This window comes from Canis aureus, chromosome 13 (assembly GCF_053574225.1).
Source record: "Canis aureus isolate CA01 chromosome 13, VMU_Caureus_v.1.0, whole genome shotgun sequence".
NCBI lineage: Eukaryota > Metazoa > Chordata > Mammalia > Carnivora > Canidae > Canis > Canis aureus.
In genome coordinates this window covers 59328477-59349202 of record NC_135623.1, presented here as the reverse complement: position 1 = coordinate 59349202, position 20726 = coordinate 59328477, and the positions used below count along the sequence as shown (strand labels likewise).

Below are 20726 nucleotides of genomic sequence, written 5' to 3'. Positions count from 1 at the left end.
CAATCGTTGGGGCCCACAGCATCCACAGACACAGCAGCATGCCTCCCTAAAGAGCAGAACCACGGTGGCAAGAGGTCCAGCATCAGGAAGCTGGATATCCAAACACTCACCTGGGATTCAAGGCAAGAATTCCACTCCATCCTTGGGAGAAACTAAAAATGGCAGAGCAGTTGACTGAAGGTTTGGGGAGGCTCAGTCCAGAAATGTTATCAGAGTTAGTGACTAAAGGAGCACCAGATTAGCTCCAAGTGTGCTTATCCCAGATCATAACATTAAATGAATCCCTCTGGCCTGGAGTCAGAAATGGTTCTAGCAGTTGGAGGGTTGCTAGAACTGCAAGTGGGTTCAAGAAAGCAGAAACTTAGTGGGGTGTTTTGGTGCATACTTTCAGAAATTTGTATTAGATCCTTGAAAAAATTATTCATCATTCTGACTCAATTTTTCCAGCTCCAAGATGAGGTTATTTTTGTGAACATGTCTTAGGGGAAAGTTGAGGGAATTTAGTGTGATTATGGCACTGGCGTATTTTGTATTTATTTTTTAGATTGGAAAGTCTCGAAATCAAAGGTTGGTTTAGACAAGGCTTAAATGGAATCAATATATGTGTATATGTGTTGTTGTGAAATATGCCATCCTTAGAAAGTGTCATATTAAACTTTACTGAATGAAAGAACCTATTCTTATCATCACCAGCGCCCCCAGATTTTATATTCATACACACATAAACCCACAGGGACATGCTCTGTACAATTGTGCTCTCCTTTCTCTGTACCTAAAAATGTATGTTTGTTTGAATAGAATCTATATACGGACATATACCGTGCAAGCTGATTCTTCATGCAATAGGAAAAAAGCAACTAGATTCCAAAATTAAATAAACGGAAAGAGAAGTGTTTACTTTGTCCAAAGCTCAATGCAATCACTTCTTAGCCTTTTACAGGAAAGAGGCCAGAATTCAATAGCAAGTTTTCTACACAGTTTATTAAAATAGAAGATAAAACATTTCCTCCAATCAGAAAGAAAAATTGAGAGCAAAAAAAAAATATAAACTATGAAAAGAGCTGCCTGGGATCCTTAATGGAGCATAAGTGTTCCTAACATCTGAGGCAGAAATAAAAGTCATTTCTACAGCATGAAAAAGGGAAACAGACTCATTTCATTGAAATTCCTCTTCCTTTTCTACATGCCTTATTGGGAGACCTGAATATCCACTCTTGTCTCTCCCTGAGTTCACCTTTTCATTTCTGTCATGCTCTACGAAACAAACTGCAGTTGTTATAAATTTCTGATATGCCAATTACGCTTTGACTCTTCTTTCATTTATTCTTTTTTAGTTGCATCCAGTCATATTTGCCAGTTTTATTTCCCTCATTTCTGTTGTTCTTAACTTGTGTTGTATAGTGGAATATCATTCTGTTATTTTTCTCATCTATCCTCCCTCCTCTGTCTCTGTCTCTTTCTCCTTCCTTCTCATCAGTTGGAAAAAATGTTATATTAGCTAGTCACACTTTCTTTTGGATCATCACATTTTCATAGAAGCAGTGTAATGCATTTACTTTCCTTTGGGGAGGCCTCCGCTTGTACCAGACTTTTTAGAATTCTTCACCAGCCTCTTATGAAATTTGATCTTTATTGTCTAGATATTCCTTTTAGAATCTTCACTTGAGATTGAGACTCTTTTAGTTGGTTTCTCAGAATAAGATCCAATAATCTTTTTTTTTTTTTTTAAGATCCAATAATCTAATACACTTAAGAACTAGTACACCTCCAGGCCCCTGATTTCCCTTAATTTCCAGCCTTGGATTCTGCTCCTTCTCCCACTCCATATCCTCAAAAGCTCCCTAAAACACCTGTTACCCTAGGAAAACTCATTCACTCTCAATTTCGATTATGAGAGCTCTTTTCAAATCTACCCACTAGTCTCCAAATTACCAACAGAACCTTCCGATCCCACTTTCACAGTTTTGGAAAAGTTGTTTTCAACTGTGTTCCACTAAAATTTCAGACTTAATTATGTTCTGAACCAGTAGTTTCAAATTTTTCTAAAACAGATCCTTTCTACAATATATCTTAAATAGAAACCCAATATTTTATCAGATTGAGGTTAATGCAATAGCAAATACTTATTGTGAAATCCTTAAATATGATACACACACACACACATACACACACACACACACACACACACATAAAATGGATAACACTTGAGCTGTATTTCTATAGCTTGACCTAAATTCAGAAAAGGACATTGAAAAACAGCAGCCTCTCAGCAATACTTTTGTAAGAAACCCGAATTTGAGCACATAGAGGAAACATGCATTTTTTATTCTGAAGTTTGTATAATGAATGAGGTAGCATGAAGGCTCCTATTCATGCCATCAGCATCTACCAATAAGTTAAAATTTATCTATTGTGCATTTAAGTGTGTTGTTTTATATTAAAATTTGTTAATAGTTAATTTTTAAATTATCTTCTCTGACTTTCAGAAACCCTGAAATGCTTCTTAGGAACTATAATAATTCATAAATCACACTTTAAAAGCCATTCTTCTGTTTTATAGCGTGTTCATCATTTCTCATCAAAAACCATTTTCTCATTCTAATCTTTATATCCTTTTGGTAAAATGATTGCTGCTCCTTATTTTTTCATCACATATAATCATAAATCATCTTATTGCTAATGTCAGTGCATTTGAATTTCATAATGTTCTTTCTTTTCTACTACATTGCTAGTGCCCTTGTCTACATTCATATTACCTCACATCTGGATTGTCAGAATGACTCCTTACAGGACCTTACTATTCTCTACCATCTTTTCTTCCAATTTATCCTGTACTCTGCAACCTGACGAAAACACTGCTATTCTCACATTGGTCCCCAACTCACAAAATTTCAACAGCCTTCTGCTGTCCAGAAAATAAATGACAAATACTTCTGCTTAATTTCTACAGTTAATCATTATTTAAATCCTTTACTCTTTATGTCTCCAACAACAGATACACAAATAAACACACACCTGCACACACGCACCCCTAACTGAAACACCCCCGCCCACACACACACACACACTCCCTGTCTGTCATATCTCATCTGGCATCTTCCTTTATGGCTTCTCTAACTACTCAGAATAACTTTATTTTCTCCCATTTCTGATTTGTCTTGCCCTTGAGGTCAACACTATTTTCTTGGCAGATAATTACACACTATTGGCTTGTTCTCATTATTTTATACACACACATCTCCTCCAAACTAGATGGCATGTCTTTTGAGACAAAGAACCTTTATTTTTTTCATCTCTCCTCTCCTTCCACCCCCCACACACTCAGTGACTACAATAGACTGGGCTTGAAGAGCAACCCCTCAAAATCACATGACTGTTGTCATCCTTCAGCCTTCTTGTTATATACCTACTTCTTTTATCTTGACCTCTCGAACATTTTTGTTTCTCCTTACCTCTGTGACTTTTTCAGGAACTGTATAAGTAATATACGGTATAACTAGTATACAGTATAACTAGTATAACTATCATAACAGTTATACAGGAACTGTATAACTCTGTATAACTAACTTGGCTATATTAAATTTAAAGCAAGTTATGCTTCTTGGGGATGAATGCCGAGAAGAGGGTGGTATATGGAGAACATGTGCACTTAATTTGACTAACTGTTCCCACATTGTTCCTACAACACATCCCCATGTCCCACCAACACTTAACATTATCAAGCTTTTAAAATTTTGACAGTTCAATAGCTTTAAAGTAATTTATTATTATTATTATTATTTCATATATTTAATTATTAATAATTTTGAACATGTCAGTCATTTAATTTTGGCCCTATTTGGGTCTTCATGTGTCTATATTAAGATTCAGGAGAGATGATGAAACATCAAATAGAACAGATTGAAAATAGTTTTTCTTCAAAGAAAAAGGAAATTCACAGAACCAGGCCCAGCAGAAATTATGGGATGGTGTGGGTTCCTCTGTGCTTCCACAGAGAAAGAATATGCCAATCTTGGGTCCTGCTAGACCCTGCTTCCAGAGGAAGACATGCCCCCTTCTTATAGTGCCAACCTGAGAGCAATCTTGTCAGTAAGGAACAGTGATCTAGACAGTTGTCTGGATTGAGATGGTTAACTTTCCACAGTTGTTTGGGAACAACAGCTATCTAATACTTGGAGACCTTGGACAAATCCATGGACTCGTACAGCAACACAACTTGATCAGGGGCTTAAATAAGAAACTTTATGAGCATCATTCTGCTGATTCATTTCCTAGGCAGTGTTCTCAGCACTCTGTCCAATGAGTGGCTTTTCCTTGACCAGTGTCATTAACATGAACTCGGAGAAGTTACTTAGCCAGTAGCCTTTGTACTTGGGCCTGAAATGCTGAAGAAGCGCTTGTTCACCAGTTGTATTTGTGAGAGTCCCATTGGGAAAACAAACCAATCACATATTTTAAATGAAGGGAATGTGATACAGAAAATTTGTGAAAGAACAAAAAGGGAGTGGAGAGGTGACCCATACATTAGTAATGTAGGAAAAGAGCTAAAGACCTATCAGGCTGTAAAAACAAAAGAGAGGACATGATGTTTCCCAAATCTAGGAGTCTGAGAGCTACCTGTACCATTTAGTGCTGGAACCACAGAAGGGGTCCGTGGCCGAAGCTGGATTTAACCCTTGCTAGAAACAGAGACAGAAGAAGAAATAAGAACTTCTCTCTTCTCCCCTGTCATCTTCTATTAGGGACTTTTGTTGGTAAAAGGTAACTAGATGAGGGAAACTGCATAATGTAATTTGTAGAATCCCGATCCCAAAATTGCAAAGTAGAGAAGAGGTATGATGCCAGGAGATAGCACCTAATGATGGAAAAAATGGTCATGGAGTTTTGGCCATGCCATAGAATCCAGCTCTAGCTACAGAGCACTTGAGCTGAACTTCTGTTCTTACCACTCCACCAATACTGCTCACACCAAAGGGGCAGATAAACTGTCCTGACCCTTGCCAGGTCCAAGGGTCCCATTGAAGCTCTGCTTATACTCATCCATTCACCAGCATTCACCACAACTGATCACTGACTACCTCAATCACTTCCTTTTTGTTTCTTCATTGTCTCTACTTTTCTTGTTTCCCTCCAACCGGCCTATTCCTTTTCAATTTCCTACGTTAGTTTTTCATCCTCTGTTCAACCTCTAATTTTGCCACATCCCAGATCAGTCAGTATCCTTGTCCCTTTCTTGCACATTTAAGTACTCATACAGGCCAGGGGCTTCAAATATTTCTTGTATGATGATGACTTCAAATTTTATCTATCGTTGATATTTCCATGAATTTCTTATGCATGTATACAATTGCCTACTCAAAATATCTGCACATATTTTTTCCAAGATATTTCAAATATAAGGTGTCTAAATTGAATTATTTATTCTTCATATTTCCAAACCACTCCTTCCCAGACTCCCAGTCTCAGTTGATAGCACACTATCTACCCAGTTGTTCATTCCCTAACCCTAGGAATCACCTTTTTCCCTTTGTCACATAAATATATACACAAGTTTTATCACTCTACCTTAAACTAATCCCAAATCCTCCTTCTTCCATCTTTCTCCAGTATTACCATCTTAATGTAAGACTCAGTCATCACTTACTTGAACAACTGCAGTAATCTCCCTTGCTTCCACTGTTCCTGCATCCCTAGCTAACCACAACAAGAACCAAAGTGATCTTTCAAACTATGTACCAGAGCAGGATACTCCAGCTTATAATTCTCCAATTATGTCACATCAAACTTAAAAAAGAATCAATGACCTCACTCTGGTATTTAAGACCCTACCTGAAGAAGAACTTCACCTTGTACCTTTCTTTCTCCCAAAATTCCCCCCTTCTTTTACTATGCTCTTGCTTCATTGACCTTATTTCTGTTTCTGAAATATTACAAATAATTCTCACCTAAGAATTTGTATATTTGCTAGTTCTTGCTAGATCTTATGACTCAGATCTTAATAAAACAACATCATTCTAGAACTTTCCCTTGACCAAGCATATAGTGTCATCCATAAAACATTATTACATATCCAGTCTTATTTTCTTACAGTGTTTGTCAATTAATAATATTACTGATATTTTTGTTTATTTATTTGTTCATTTAATTACCTCTTTGTTCTCCCATTAGAATGTGAACTCAAAAGTGCCACATTAGAAGTTGCAGTTCACGGTGTGCACATTATTAATGTTTTCAGGTTAAAATATTTTTATTATTTTTTAACTCTAAAAATTATAATAGCAACAAAATGTTTTTTTCTAACAAATCATTATTTTGACAATTATCAGGCAGAAAGAAATGAAGTGTCTTGTTCTAATATTATATATGTATATATTCTAATAATATATATACACATTTGATAAACAAAAGACATTTTTTGATCTAACATCTCAAATAATCTATGCTTCCAAACAAAGAAACTGTATTTTAAATTAATATAGTCATCATTGTACCTTAAAAAAATTTTAGAGGCCGCATTGTTCTTAGTACTGTGGCCAAATTTGATATTTAATATTATAGCTCATATATACTCTTAGTCTGTATTATAATTACATTGCTGAGTTTTAAATTAAACATATAAGTACTTTTATAATACAAGTCACTATTTAATAACTAAGGTATATTTTTAAAGTTTTATATGTATATGCATTAGAGATTACTCTGTAATGGTTTGGTTAGTATAGCATAACATTATTTGTTTGTTGCTATGATTATTTCACTTTGTAATATAGAATTGTTTTCAAATTTAAATAACCTTTAGATGCATATTATTTTAAAGTGCTATAAAATTTAAGATAAAATACTATGTTGTTAAATATTCTTTCACCACAGATGTAGGATTAAATTAAAGCAGATCTGTTAGAATAGAACTATAAGAATATTATTCCTATATTTGGAGAAATGTGATGGAATGCCAGGAAAAAGAAAAACAATTCAGAGCTATTACTTTCAGCAAATTGTAGCACAGATATGCCACTAATAGAGTAAGACACAAGTTTATATCAGTCATATCTAATGAATTTCAAGAAAAACTGATAGGAAAAGAAATGGATGATCTATTTACTCCAAATGTACTTTCTCCTATCTCAGATACATAACCATGTAACTAGAATATACAACTAGAAGACATTCTTGTTTAAAGTTATCGATCACAAGTTGTAAATAACATCTCAAAAGGCATTGCAGGTAGAAATCGGTAACTTATTATACATGAATTATTCTAAATGTTGAAAAAAAGTCAACATTTTTTAATTCTCAGGGGTTTTGTATTTGTGTCTATATTGAAGACCCTTTGGGGATAGGGAAAGAGTGACCTGAATAATGAGAATGGATGCAAAGATTGGCAGCAATTATCACAAATTCTCAGTAGACATGAAGAAAATGAAATATATAATAATGATCTCAAGTCTTCAAAATGAAACTCTGACTTAACTGCTATAACTCTGGATTCTGCAGAGTAGACTACATGAAAATGTGGCACCATATTGACACTGCTATGGGATGTCTGATATTTAAGATTCAATTTTGTGAAACAGTGTCTAACATTAGTGAATCATCTATAAAATTTTGATTATACCAATAAGGATATTCTTAAAATGGCATGTGGTAGACTAGATTATTGTTCAAAGATATTTTCTCCTTCTCCCCCTACCTCCCTTGGTGGAGTATATTTCCCTGTCCCTTGAATTTAAACAGGGCCATGAACTTCCTTCAACCAATGAAATGTTAATGGACTCAACAAGACTCGAGGCTTGAAAAGCACTTGGTGATTAGACATGCTATTTTGCTCCTCTGCCTTCACAGGGAAAAGAATTCTCAGATTAGACCATTGGCCTCAAGAGTAAGGATAAGAGGATATGGTACAGCGTCAATTCATTCAACCTAGCCGAAGCAAGCCCATCCTATGTAATTCAACTACAGCCAACCTGAAGATGTATGAGCAAGCCACACGGATGGCTGAGCTAGCCTGCTGAGCCTTGCTAGATCAAATACCCTATGAATCCAGTCACTAGAGCAAAATAAATGCTTACCTTTGTGAAACACTTAAATCATGTGGTTGTTTATTACAAAGAAATGCTTAACCGATACTGAACAAAAACCATACCAAAATTTGGTGATGTTATAGGAAAATGTTTGTACAGAATATGAACATCAACAACAAATATAACTTATTTGCAGGCAATAAATTACAAAAATAATTTTTTAAGATTTTATTTATTTATTTATTTATTTTAAAGATTTTTATTTATTTATTCATGAGAGACACAGAGAAAGAGATAGAGGCACAGGCAGAAGGAGAAGCAGGCTCTATGCAGGGAGCCCGATGTGGGACTGGATACCTGGACCCCAGGATCACGCCCTGAGCTGAAGGCAGGTGCTCAACCACTGAGCCACCCAGGTGCCCCTATTATTTATTTAGAGAGCACAAGTGGGCAGAGGTGCAGAGGGAAAGGGAGAGAAAGAATCTCAAGCAGAAGCATGCTAATTACTGAGGACGGAGCCTGGCTTGGGGCTTGATGCCATGACACTGAGATCATGACCTGAGCCAAAATCAAGAGTCAGATGTTTAACCAACTGAGCCACCCAAACACCCACAAAAATGAATAATTTAAATAATAGCGGGTATGATATATTAAATTTATTCTGAAAATGTGAAAGATTCTAAATATTACTCAATTTTGTGGATATGACTTCTGAGCAAAGTAATGTGAAAGAGACAGGAGAGTTAGACTTCTAACTTCCAAAATGCAACTGGTTTGGGATGCCTGGGTGGCTCAGCGGTTGAGCGGTTGGCTCAGGGCATGATCCCAAGGTCCCAGTACCGAGTCCCACATCGGGCTCCCTGCATGGAGCCTGCTTCTTCCTCTGCCTGTGTCTTTGCCTCTGTGTGTGTGTCTCTCATGAATAAATAAGTAAAACCTTTAAAAGAACAAAAACAAAAAAACACAATGCAAGTGGTTCGATCTGAGAATAATTTTGCCTAATAACACAACAGAAGCAGGATTGCATATATTTCTGTAAAGTACTTACAAAGACTTACCTAGATAAAAATGTAGGAAAAAATTCAGGAACTAGTAATATGATGATGCTGTTAACATACTGTAAAAAAAGTAATAGAAAGAAAATTTATTGTAAAAACTGTTATGACATTTTCTATTTCTTGGTAAGTGTATTCTTTAAGTGATTTTTATAAACACAACAGGAAAAAAATATCTCTTTTTGTTTTCAGCTTTATTAAGATGTAACTGACAAATAAAACTATTTATTTTATGACTTGATGTTTTGTTATACTTATCTGTCAATGCAAGTTCATTAATTATAACAAATGTGGTACTCTGGTAGGGGATGTTGATAATGGCAGAAGCAGTGCATGTTGGGAGCAGAGAGTATATAGGAAATCTCTATACTTTCCTCTCAATTTTGCTGTGAACCTAAAACTTCTCTAATAACTACATATTATATCCATGATATGTATATTTTGCATATTATCTATATAAAGTCTTAAGTAAGATCATACAGTATTTACCTTTCTGTGCCTGGCTTATTTCACTTAGCATAATGTTCTCCAACTCCATCCATAGTTTTCCAAAAGGTAGAATTTCATTTTTTTTAAAGGCTGAATATTCCATGTTTATGTCTTGGCTATTGTGAATAATGTATCAATAAACATGAGAGTGCAGATATCCCTTCAAGATACTGATTTCAATTTCTTTGGATATATACCCAGAGGCAAGATTGCCAGATCATTAAGTAGCTCTATTTTTATTTTTATTTCTTTTCAGAAAACTCCCTACTGTTTTCCCTAAGGACTGAACCCGTTTACATTCCCACCAACAGTAATACAATGGTTCCTTTTTCCCCAAATCTTCATCAATACATGTTATCTTTTGTCTTTTTGATACTAGTCATTCTAACAAGTGTGAAGTGATACCTCATTGTGGCTTTGATTTCATTTTCCTAATGATTAGTGATGTTGAGCACCTTTTCATGTACCTGTTGGCCATTTATATCTCTTCTTTAAAGAAATGTCTATTTAGATCCTTAACCCAAATTTTTAATGGGGTCATTTGTATGCTTTTTGCTATTGAGCTATAGTAGTTCCTTATATATTTTGGATATTAACCTCTTGTTAGATATGTGGGTTGCAAATATTTTCTCCCATCTTATAGGTTGCCTTTTCACTCTGTTGGTTGTTTCCTTTGCAGTGCAAAATATTTTTAGTTTGATATAGTTCTACTTGTCTATTTTTGTTTCTGCTGCTTTTGTTGACTGTTTTTGGTATCATATCTCAAAAAAACCACCCAGACCAATGCCAAGAAGCTTTCTAAGTTTTCTTTTAGTAGTTTTGCAATTCTAGATCTTATGTTTAAAATTTTAATCCATTTTGAGTTGACTTTTGTATATGGTTTAACACAAAGTTCTGATGTAATTCTTATTCATGTGGATAGTTTCCCAAAGCCGTTTATTAAAGATATTATCCTTTCTCCATTGTGCGTTCTTGTCACTTTGTTCAAGTTAGTTGACTGTAGGTGTGTGGATTTATTTCTGGGTTCTCTGTTCTGTTCCATTGGTGTACATGCCTATTTTCATGCCAGTATCTTACTCTTTTGATTACCGTAACTTTATAATGTATTTTTAAATCAGGAAGTATGATTTCTTCAGCTTTGTTCTTCTTACTCAAGACTGTTTTGGCTATTCAGGGTCTTTTGTAGTTACAAATGAATTTCAGGATTGTTTTTTATATTTCTATAAAGAATGCCTTTAGGTTTTAATAAGGATTTCATTGAATCTACAGATCACTTTGAGTAGTTTGGACAATTTAATAATATTAATTATTCTAACCCATGAATACAGGATGTCTTTCCATTTGATCTGTGCTTTTTAAAAATCTTCCTTATTCATGATTTACAATTTCTAGTATAAAATGTGTTATTTAGTTTTCACTTATTTGTGAATTTTTCTGTTTTTTTTTTTTTGTTGTTGTTGCTGTTGTTGTTGTTATTGTTCCTGATTTCAGTTTTCATTCCATTCTGGTTGGATTAATTTTGATCATTTTAAATTTCATTTTATAATGATTATATCTTCCTATTGAATTGAGCTTTTGTCATTGTATAATTACCTTCTTTGTCTCCAGAGACAGTTTTTGACTTAAAGTCTTTCCTGTCTAATCTAAGTATAGTCACTCCTTTTGCAGCCCTTAATGGTGAAGGTTGCTGGGATCCTCCTCTTCTCCTTATCCACCAGGGGATGTAGGAGAATCTCATTTCAGGGGATTCCTTTTAACATTGAGCTATGCTAGCCTATGACATTAGATGACTTACATAATAATGCTTCCTATGCTTTTCTACCTGGCCATTCTTAGTTTTTGTGCTCTTCTCAGTTACATTCCAGAGCTCTCCCACAATTCTTTTCACCCATGAATAGTTATAAAATCATTGTTTTTGTAAGGGTACAAGGGCTGAGACCTCTAATCCACCATCTTGCTGAGTCATTCTCCAAACTTTCAGCAAAAAATACCCTTGACTTCATTGATATCCCTTATTGCTATCCAATGGAACACTGGGTATTTGTTGAAAGGCATTTCTGACAATGTGAACTCACCATAGAATGTATGATGGAAAAGTCAAGATGATATCATCAAGTCCTTAAAAGTTACTTAGTAGAATACTTAGGCCTGTTATTTTAAAGAAGTTGTTGATAGTAAGATATCGATTCTAGGATGCAAACAAGATATCTTTAGAAAATGTCCACTTATAACTTTCTTGGCTTAGTACCAATTTGATATGATATTTTAAGTAAAATTAATATTTTAAGCAAATTTATGCTAAAAAATTTCCTATATATGCTGTCCTTGGAAACATTGAGAGTAATAAATTATTTCAAGTGATATTATTTGCGAAAATATATTATTGATGCTAAAATAAATTAGTACCAAGTATTTCGCTAGCTTTCAAAGAGAAAATACTATGGAAAAAAAAAGAAGAAAATTCACTTCACTTATATATCCCAAGACCAGTTTATCATTAATTCAAAACTAAATTTAAAAATCAATTTATTTTTCTGTATTGGATAAAATTATATCATTTTTAAGGTTGCATTTATGATCTGAAAAAGTATCATGGTCTTTTCATTGTTTAGAGGACACAAGTAAATAATAGAATTATAATGAATGTAAAGCTAGTGCAATAATATAAGAACTAACAATAAAAATTATTGAACACAGTAAAGAATTTATGTTATTGCTATATGTCAAAGTATAAGGAACTAAAAAATTCAGATTATTTTGATTTTTAGTAAGGATCACATTGAAGTATTTTACATACTTACTGCAATAGTTCACTAAACTAGTGAATATTTCTGAAGCTTTCATTTGTACCTAACTTTGCAAAATTGTTCCCCAGTTGAGAACATAGCTTCTCAAAATTATTATTGAGAAGGTACAGAAGACTTCAATGTCATAAGAAAGACTTATATTTAACATTCACTTACATAGAAATCCAATAATGGAGCAGTTAAGCATTGGCACTACCAAAAGGAATTTTCTATCTACAAAAGCAGATGAATAACTCTTTTATGGTGAAGATTATTATATCTAGACACATTGACTTTCTAATCACTGTGATTAATTTTTTATGTTCAAAAATGTATTTTCGGAATTATTTTCCATTTGTAACTGTTGTATGACAATTACACAATTGCTATAATTATACACTATATATAATTATTATATAAAGAATATACTGACTTAAGATATATTTTATTTGAGGAACAAGTGCTTTTTAAAAAATCACTCAAAGATAGCATGTGGGTTAAGAGCATCCCTATTCATATCAAATTTTGTCTTCATCAAGAATTATTTGCTTCTCAAAAAACAAAACATACTCAACTAATTTAAATTTAAAAAGAAAGTTTTGAGGAAACCCCATACTGTTTTCCAGAGTGGCTGCACCAGTTTTCAGCATAATTCTACGAGAGGTTTCAGGTAATGCTGAAGATGTTGCACTACGGTGGATTCAGGGCCTGGGGAAATATTGATGTAACTTTGTTAGTACTCTTATCTGGCAAGGATTTTGTAAATAATCATTATCTACTTGACTTTTTTTTTACTTTGAAGACAAAAAAAAAAAAACTGGTTGACACAGTCTTTTTATATCAGTAATTTCAAATTTAATATTTGCAGACTTGGTAAATGTGTATACTCTTAAAAATGTGAAATAGGGGCACCTGAGTGGCCCAGGTGATTAAGTGCCTGACTCTTGGTTTCAGTTCAGGTCCTAATCTCAGAGTCATGAGATCCCATGAGCCCCACATCAGGCCACAATCTGGGGAGTCTGTTTGAGATTGCCCCTCCTGCTCTGCTCTCTCTCTTTCTCTCTCTAAAGTAAATAAATAAATCTTTTTTTAAAAAAGGAAATGATTGTAATGCCATGCTCTTCCATTTTCTAAGCGGTAACTAACAAGATTATGGTTTCTTCCACTAAACAGAAAACAAAGCAGAAAATGGGCCACCACTTACTACTTGGTTTATTTTTCCTGGAATTAGTTCCTATAATGAACCTTGAATTGTCCTTTTCTGGCAGAAGTCATGTGGGTTTCCACAGTATTTTCAAGTTTAGCTTATGAGACTTCAGCAGGAAAGCCCCTGTGATCTTATAGAATGCAGTAAGTGTAAATGAAATGCTTAACTAATGGCTAACTTAGGTTCATAGGAGAGGTCTTTCCCTACGAGGGAGAAAAATGCTTATTTCTTGTCCTTGGCTTTAGTTATCTGCATTGCTAAAACAACCCAAATTGTTTCTACTCAAAAACAATTTTCAAAGGCACGAGAGAATATGGGTTGCCAAGGAGACTGCTGACATGCAGAGGAAGGAAGGATTTGTGGTTATCTCTGACCATGCAGCTCTGAGTTCTCCTGCCTCCAGCTCTTGACCTGCAGGAACTTACAAAAGCTTCTCAAGAGACTGTGGTCACAAAAAAAACTTTGGTAAATCCCTCATGGTCTTCAGAAAATATTTCATGCCTGTTCATCTCAGTCCATCAACGTTAACGTATGTATTGAAAAACTTTCTTAGTGACAACATGAAATCTCCCAGAATTAGCAAACAGAGGGCACAGTTTTACAATCTTACTTCATATGTGTAAGACCATTTACTCACAGCTATAATGTAGTTGGGAAAGAATGTGGAAGCAGTGGGTTGATTTATACTGGAGTTATCTAAGAACTTCAAGAGACAAACTTCAGTGCCACTGCATCCTGAAAAATTATGGCAATCTTCCATTTTTATCAAGTATTTTTTAACAGAGTTCAAAGTTATAAGTACATTAGTACTTTTCCTTTTTAAAAGTAATTTAGATATCACTTAATTAACTCAACTTTTATTATATCCATGATTAGAAAACCTAAAATTCCTAAAGCAATTGAAAACACCAAATATTCTACACATTGGCAATGTCTACACCCTGCAGAGAGGAAGCAATTTGCCCAGGGTCTGCTCACCAGGTGGCAAATGTGTGAAACAGGTAAAAAGAAGTTCTCTCAGATGTAGAGAAGTTCAGGTGGAATGTTTACCTGAGATGGCCAAAAGTAGCACATTCGTAGGCAAATCTAAAAATCACAAACTGGAGAAACCAAAGAGCATGGTCAAATAAGCTGTCTGCAGTTTTTTGACCAAAAACGAAAGCAAAATTAAACAGAGAGACATTAGTTGAGAGCAAAAATGCCTAAAGCTTACAATGCTTGACTGAAATTATGTGCAATGAATGACAACTGACGAACGTGTCCACGTGTTGCTGGATGTGTCCTGAGAAGTAGGAGGGCGCGGGTTACTGCTGTGCAAAATCAAACAAGAGTGAAGAGTGAGCTGCTCTAACATTTAGTTTGAGACACAGATGAGATCTTTTTGTATCATTTTTATTTAAATTTTCTGACTCAATGAAGGAAATGTCACTATACATTATGCAATTGTGCTCCGGTTTGGTTAAAGGTGTATCAAATACCAAAGTCAACTAAAATTTTGGGATTCTATAATGAACCTAATTCAGAGTAGAAAACAAGTCTTGCAGTATTTGGTATATCTGCATAGCCAGGTGTGCTTCTCTTTACCTGATTTCAGGAGTAATACAAGTGTCTGCCTCAATCAACTCATTCAATTTATTAATAATAAATTTAAGGAACACTTTGAAATTATAAAACAATTTGCTCTGAGTTTAGGTTTACAATATACGAGTATGTAGCATTACTATATATATTCCATAGAACTTTTCTTTTTTTTTTTTTCTTGAAAAAAATGTCTCTACCGAAATCCAAAATTTTCTAGACCAAGTTAGTCATTAATTTCCAAGCTACTCAGGGTGCACTCTCCTTCCTGGAAGCTTTTCATCCTAGAGGAACTCTGTGCATTATTTTCTCTGAGAAAGACAATGAAATGCCTTCCACACTATTCCCCATATGGTCATAGATACATTCTAACTAAAAAAAAAAAAAAAAAAAATGTAATTACCAACTCTATGTGTCCATAAGTGTCTCAAAGGCATTACACTGAACCTTCTTTAAGGACTACTTCCTATGTTTAAAACAAACAACCAAACAAAAACCTGATAAAGTGCTAAACAGAAAAAAAAAAAAAAAAGAAAAGAGGCCTGTCTAGAATTTGAAAAGCTAATTAAATGAATAAACTAACAAATGAAGAGCATGCATTCAAAAAATACTTACAGGTTGGCTGATGGTTTATTCTAAAAGTACTTCAGTCATTGGGATTGTGTTTAACAGATATGCAAGCTTCATAATGAATTTTTCCTAATACAAGGACTGAGGTCACTATTTAAGTGTGACTCAACTAAATCAGGGTAAGACTCCACCACAGGAAACCAGTACACAGGCTGAGGTGTTCTTACTATGAAAAACTGCATGTACTTAATTTGAGGATTCTATGAGAAAGCTATAAATTCTAGAAAATCCCAGTTATCACTCAAAGTGCTGGAACTCATTTATTCACTTCATTTTACTCACTTATAGCCAATGTAGCACAAATGGGCAAGGGCAGGTTACCCTCCCAGAGACATAATTCTGCGAAGCTGCTGTCTGCCCACTGGGTGGAATTTCATTATTTACCCTTAAAGAAACAGTGCTCCCAGGAGAATACCCTTGTGTCTTGGCTTTGTAATTACTATTGCTGCTACTCCCTCCTTCATGCTGTGACCACCACATTCCTTCTCTCCCCTACTGCACCCCCAGGCAGTCAGTGTGCTTCCCCTGCAAACCTTGGGCACCAAAAAGTGACCCGTACTACCTCTGCCACTCCACCATGAATCTTCTCACCAGATCCAGATTTGCAGGCTTGTGCCACATGTCGACAAAAAGAAGAGATTGTGATAGTTTTAAGGAGGACCTTTAAAAAAAATTTCTTAAGGGCAACAAAATGTAAAATAGTTTCCAGTTGACTCAAAAACAGCAATTTGGAAGTGATCTTACCCAGGAGCAGGGCTTTGATGGCCTCTCTTTCAGACTTGAAATGCTAGGTCTACAGGCCTCTAGTTTATATCACACTTTTAGCCCTCTAGATTATTCCCAGTTTTGTGCTCTATATTGAATGCTTTTCACCTGAAAAATTATAACTTGTCATTGAAGACCCAAATAAAATGCCATCTGTTGGGCAGCCCGGGTAGCTCAGCAGTTTAGCACTGCCTTCAGCCCAGGGCCTGATCCTGGAGACCCGGGATCGAGTCCCACATCGGGCTCCCTGCATGGAGCCTGCTTCTCCCTCCGCCTGTGTCTCTGCCTCTCTGTGTTTCTCTCATGAATAAATAAATAAATATATATATTTTTAAATGCCAACTGCTTTCTTCTAAGTTAATTGATCCATGCTTGTGCTTCCTTAGCTCTTACCATGTACCTCCATGTACCTCCATGACATGTGTGAACATGATTGATGTTAGTTTGTACCCCTACACATGTGGATTAATGTGTATGTCCATAACGCATGTTCATGTAGACCTCTATGTTTTAGTCCATTGCGGCTGTCATAACGAAAGTACTATAGACCAGATGGTTTATAAACACCATACATTTATTTCTTACAGTCTAAATGCTGGGAAGTCCAAGATCATGTGCCGGCAGATTTGGTGTCTGGTGAGGGCTCACTTCCTGGGTCATAGGTGACTATCTTCTTGCTGTGTCTTCACATGGCAAAAAGAATGGGAGATCTCTGGGGTTTCTTTTAGAAAGGCATTCATCCCATTAATGAGGGTTCCACCCTCATAAACTAAGCATCTCCCAAAGGATTAGGTTTCAACATATAATGGGAAGGAAGGGACACAAATAACATGCGCTAAAATATATTTTTGGTGCCTGGGTGGCTCAATCGGTTAATCATCTGCCTTCAGCTCAGGTCATGATCCCAGGGTGCTGAGATTCAGCCCTGCATTGGGCTCCATGTTCAGCAGAGTCTGCTTGTCCCTTTCCCTCTGCCCCTCTGTACCTCCCTACACTCTCACTCTCTTTCTCTCAAATAAATAACAAAATCTTTAAAAATATATAAAATATATCTCTATAATATTTATGTATATGAATTCTTGCAGCTGGATGGGTCTACATTATTTTTTCTTATAGACTGGCTGGTTGTTTACCATAAGCCACCAAGTCATGCTACCTCAACTAATACACTTCTTTTTCATTCATCTTGTTTATTGGGCATCTAATATATTTTAGGTACTGAAGATACTGCTATGGACAAGATATGTCTGCAGCTTGCCTTCATAAAGCTTACATTGCAGAGAACAGAGATCCAATATACAAGTAGACAAATTAACAAGTGATAATAAATCCTACAAAGAAATCATACAAGCACTGACATAGCAATTACTGAGAAACCTAATTTATATTGGAAGTCGGGGTAGCCTGTGAGGGAACATTTGGACAGAAAGCTGAAGGTCAAGAATGGGCTAGTCCCTTCCTTCCTTCCTTTGTCTGCACTGCTCTGTAACAGCTGCCACTGGCACGGTGCCTGGTACATGATGGGTGCTCATAGATTGATCAAAGAAAACTTAAAACATTGATCTCATGCAAAAAAAAAAATAAGTCTTTGCATAATAAATGGATGAGTGAATAAATGAGTAGTGAAATTTGTATTTGGTGAAAGCTCCTAAGCTTGAAATAATTACATTTAAATTTGTCTAAATTAAACATGCTACACTTCATTTTAGTCAAATTTGTATTTAATTAGGTAATTAACATGTTCTGATCATTTCACAACACTTTTATATACTGCTGATTATAGTTGATAAATGAGCATTGTACTATGAATATTTAATATTTTGCTCATAACAAAAAGAATTTTACTTTCTAAATAATTTATAGTCACAAGATGCTTCCAATCATTTTCCTGCTATGTTTTGACACTCTATCTTTATAACCTTTTTTTAAACATTAACAATGCCTAAAATCTCCCACATATAACTACCAGTCAGTTCTCAGTTTTGAGCCAATTATCTATGAAGAGATGTTCCTAAATTAGTAAATTCCATTTGCTTTAGGATTTTAAAAGATAAGGTAATTAAGAATAGCAATACTTATATTCTGATAAGCCAAATATGATCTGAAAACTGAATTGCTAGTTAATGTGTGTCTATTTAGAGAATTACCATTACATAAATGATCATTAACACTATAGAATTGCATTCAGAATTCATTATTAAAAAATTCCAAATTTTTGTCTTGTCTTGAACACCCTACCTAGCAAGAAGCAGATGACATTAATATAAAATGCATAGAACAAACATACTTTTTGTTTGAGGTTGAAGTGAAGAATACAATAAATCTGAGCTGCTTTTTTCTCCACTTCTTTGAAGGGTTAGACTTCCCAAAGGAATTTAGGTTTTTTTTTTTTTTTTCAACATAGAACACACAGAGAAATTAATTCTGGCTAAAATAATAATAATAATAATAATAATAATAATAATAAATAGTAGTAGTACTAGTAGTAAAATGTCAGGTCTCTGAATAAGTTTCTTAGTAATACCACTGGTCAATTAATAGCATATTGGTAATGCCAGTCTCTCTTCAGCATAAACCACATAGTGGCTAATGGGAGCAGAAAAAGGGCCAACCTTACAACTTGGCCTTAAAATGGCTGTAATATCTCTAACATTGTCCACCCAAATAGACAAAACATATTCATAATGAGTGCATAAGCCAAGATGTCTGGGAATAAAGTGTTTTGGCCTTTGTATGGCCAATGTATGAACAAACTCAGAAAAGCAATGGAATGAGTAAAATCCAATTTAGTCGATATACCTTAAGAAATCACATATACTCTGCTTTTCTTCTAATCATTTTGTTGTGGTTTTTTAATCTTTATGCTTAATCCTAAAATATGAAGATATTTCCTAGAGGAAGAATCATTGTCTTTTATTCAAGAAGTCAGGAAAAGGAAATTTGGAAGGACTTTGGAAGGAATTGGTAGAAATTTGGAAGGAAGAGAAGAAGCTAGAAGGAATAGCCAAGGGAAATGTCAATCAAAAATTTTGTAAGCAGGGGCAGCCCTGGTGGCCCAGCGGTTTAGTGTCGCCTTCAGCCCAGGCTGTGGTCCTAGGGACTCGGGATCGAGTCCCACATCAGGATCCCTTCATGGAGCTTGCTTCTCTCTCTCTCTCTCTCTCTCTCTCTGTGTGTCTGTCATGAATAAATAAATAAAATCTTTTTTTTAAATAAAATCTTTATAAAAAATTTTAAGCATCATTATTTTAAAAAAGTAATTTGCATAATTGAACCTTAAACTCCTATTGAAAGCAACTTTATTGGCAGCTATTAAAATCAACCTGGAACAACAGGTGTTGGTAAAGATGTAGAGAAAGGGGAGCCCTCTTACACTGTTAGTGGGAATGCAAGCTGCTGCATCCACTCTGGAAAACAGTGTGGAGGTTCCTCAGAAAGTTAAAAATAGAGCTACCCTATGATCCAGCAATTGCACTACAAGGTATTTGCCTAAAGGATACAAAAATAGGAATACATGAACCCTGATGTTTATAGTAACATTTTCTACAATAACCAAATTATGGAAAGAGCTCAAATGTCCATCAACTGATGAATGGATAAAGAAGTGATATATATAATAGATAAGAAGTGATATATATATATATATATGAATTATATAATGTAATATTACTCAACTATCAAAAAGAATGAAATCTGACTATTTACAAAGATGTGGATGGAGCTAGAGAGTATTATGCTAAGCAAAATAAGTCAGAGAAAGACAAATAAATGATTTCTCTCATATGTGGAATTTAAGAAAAAAAAAACAATCGAATATGGGTAGAAGTGGGAAAGAAAGAGATAAACCAAGAAACAGACTCTTAACTATAAAAACAAACTGATGGTTACTGGAGGGGAAGAGGAAGGACAGGCTGTGTGAAATAGGTGATAGGGATTAAGGAGGGCACTTGTGATGAGCACGGAATATTGTATGTAAGTGATGAATCACTAAATTTTACCCCTGAAACTAATAACACTCTGTTAACTAACTGGAATTTATATTAAAACCTAGAAAGAAAAAAATTAAAAATAAAAATAAAAATAAAAATAAAAATAAAAATAAAAATAAAAATAAAAATAAAAATAAATCAATCTGAACCTTGAGTAAAGATTCTTAAAAACCAAAACCCCAATTTTCCTTATTAATTGTTATTGT

The 20726-nt window shown here is 34.8% G+C and overlaps 1 long non-coding RNA gene across 2 annotated transcripts in view; it reads right to left on the bottom strand.

Moving 5' to 3' along the window:
* The window catches only part of LOC144281678 (uncharacterized), a 74770-nt gene extending 57533 nt beyond the window's left edge, over positions 1-17237 (bottom strand). For both annotated transcript variants that reach the window (XR_013350106.1, XR_013350107.1), the window contains exons 1-4: positions 17117-17237; positions 12968-13059; positions 11641-11753; positions 9080-9138 (exon numbers count right to left, since the gene is read on the bottom strand). This is a non-coding gene — a long non-coding RNA (uncharacterized LOC144281678). The remainder of the gene's footprint in view (positions 1-9079; positions 9139-11640; positions 11754-12967; positions 13060-17116) is intronic.
* Between the last annotated feature and the right edge of the window lie 3489 nt (positions 17238-20726).